Source organism: Schistocerca cancellata, chromosome 12 (genome assembly GCF_023864275.1).
Source record: "Schistocerca cancellata isolate TAMUIC-IGC-003103 chromosome 12, iqSchCanc2.1, whole genome shotgun sequence".
In the NCBI taxonomy this organism is placed as follows: domain Eukaryota; kingdom Metazoa; phylum Arthropoda; class Insecta; order Orthoptera; family Acrididae; genus Schistocerca; species Schistocerca cancellata.
Window position 1 is genome coordinate 150,093,286 of NC_064637.1, and position 2,664 is coordinate 150,095,949.

Consider the following 2,664-nt stretch of genomic DNA (forward strand, 5'->3'; position numbering starts at 1 on the left):
TGTCTAAAGTTTACGGTGGAGGTTGTCTGAATCGTGCAAATTCTTACACGTGAGTAGAGCAGTTCAAAAATGGTCGCAGCTCAATGACTGACGAACACCATTCTGGCCGACCAGTTGCAGTTTCAACTCCCTCACTTCAAAATGGAATTGATGACATTATTCGTGCCGACCGCTGTGTGACTGTGTGGAAATGATAGCAGTTGATAAGGTTCAAGTTAGTACTGGTACAGTTCATAACATTATCTGTAACAAGGTGAAGTACCGCAAAACATGTGCAACATGGATCCCAAAGGAGTTGACGCGGGTACAGAAGGAAACAAGGTTGAGAGTGCGCACAGAGCTAAAGGAACGTTATGAAAGAGAAGGTGAGCACATACTCAACAAAATTTTAACCTGTAATTGAAACTTGGGTTCAGTATTATGAGCCAGAATCAAAAAGACAACGCACATCAACTCATCTGTCAAGAAAAAATTCATAACCCATCAGCAGTAAAAGTCATGTTGACGGCGTTTCGGGATGCTGAAGGTCCAGTTTTTTGCGATTATCTCTAGGAGCAGCGTACAGTGGACAGCCAGTACTGCTCGGATTTGCTTTTAAACAGGGTGAAGCCAGCCGTGAGAGAGAGACGTCGTGGATCTCAGAGCAGAGATGTGATTCGCCAGCAAGACAACGCACGTCCTCATATTGCTCAACTAACCCGTGAAACCATCTAACCATCTACAAAATGGGCTGGGAATTACTGCCTCGTCATCCTTTCCTTTTTTTTCTTTTTTTTTTTTTTGTCATCAGTCTACTGACTACTCTTCATCTCAGAGTAGCACTTGCAACCTACGTCCTCAATTATTTGCTTGACGTATTCCAATCTCTGTCTTCCTCTACAGTTTTTGCCCTCTACAGCTCCCTCTAGTACCATGGAAGTCATTCCCTCATGTCTTAGCAGATGTCCTATCATCCTGTCCCTTCTCCTTATCAGTGTTTTCCACATATTCCTTTCCTCTCCGATTCTGCGTAGAACCTCCTCATTCCTTACCTTATCAGTCCACCTAATTTTCAACATTCGTCTATAGCACCACATCTCAAATGCTTCGATTCTCTTCTGTTCCGGATTTCCCACAGTTCATGTTTCACTACCATACAATGCTGTACTCCAGACGTACATCCTCAGAAATTTCTTCCTCCTGTTAAGGCCGGTATTTGACATTAGTAGACTTCTCTTGGCCAGAAATGCCTTTTTTGCCATAGCGAGTCTGCTTTTGATGTCCTCCTTGCTCCGTCCGTCATTGGTTATTTTACTGCCTAGGTAGCAGAATTCCTTAACTTCATTGACTTCGTGACCATCAATCCTGATGTTAAGTTTCTCGCTGTTCTCATTTCTACTACTTCTCATTACCTTCGTCTTTCTCCGATTTACTCCCAAACCATACTGTGTACTCATTAGACTGTTCATTCCGTTCAGCAGATCATTTAATTCTTTTTCACTTTCACTCAGGATAGCAATGTCATCAGCGAATCGTATCATTGATATCCTTTCACCTTGTATTTTAATTCCACTCCTGAACCTTTCTTTTATTTCCATCATTGCTTCCTGGATTTACAGACTGAAGAGTAGGGGCGAAAGGCTACAGCCTTGTCTTACACCCTTCTTAATACGAGCACTTCGTTCTTGATCGTCCACTCTATTATTCCCTCTTGGTTGTTGTGCATATTGTATATGACCCGTCTCTCCCTATAGCTTACCCCTACTTTTTTCAGAATCTCGAACAGCTAGCACCATTTTATATTGTCGAACGCTTTTTTCAGGTAGACAAATCCTATGAAAGTGTCTTGATTTTTCTTTAGCCTTGCTTCCATTATTAGCCGTAACGTCATAATTGCCTCTCTCGTCCCTTTACTTTTCCTAAAGCCACACTGATCGTCCCCCTTACAGTCCTGATTTAGTACCTAGTTATTTCCATTTGTTTGGTGCACTGAAGGAGGCATTACGTGTAACGAGGTTCCAGGTCAACGGGGCCATGAAAAAGTTTGTGCGAAATTGGTTCAAACATCAAGATAAAGGGTTCTTTGCAACCTGAAGAAAAAAGCTTGTAGCCGTTGAAACAAGTTCAAGGGGATTATGTTGAAAAGTAGAAAAGTATCGTTTTGTAAAAATAAACGCTTTTTTCTCTAGATCAATTTGTCTCTTTAGTTATTGAATGAGTCTCGTAATAATGATGATAGTAATAGCGACAGCATTAATGATAATTGTGGCAGATGTTACAACAATTTACAGGTGCACAAAGTAGACGTTTTCAGATATAGCGAGTTATGGGGGAAGTAAATTTATGGAGACTACATCGTCTAACAATACTGATAAAAGAGGAAGGTAAGGCTGAAAAGGGTGTATAGGGGTAACAAGTCAGTACAGAGACAATAATAATCGTAATTGCTGCTTCAATGAATATGTTAGTAACTGTTTTCTAAGGCTGGAGATGTTATTCAGTTCTCTAATATGTTCTCGGAAGTTACTGCGGGCTCGGGTTCATGCTACATAGAAGAATTTCGAGAAAGTGACCAGAAAAGATTTTCCTCTGGTTGGAACAGGTGTTTCAGCCATGTGGTTCAGACAAGAGCGTCGAGGCTGAGGAGAGATAAGGGGGACAGTTTACGTTGATAAGACGGTAGAG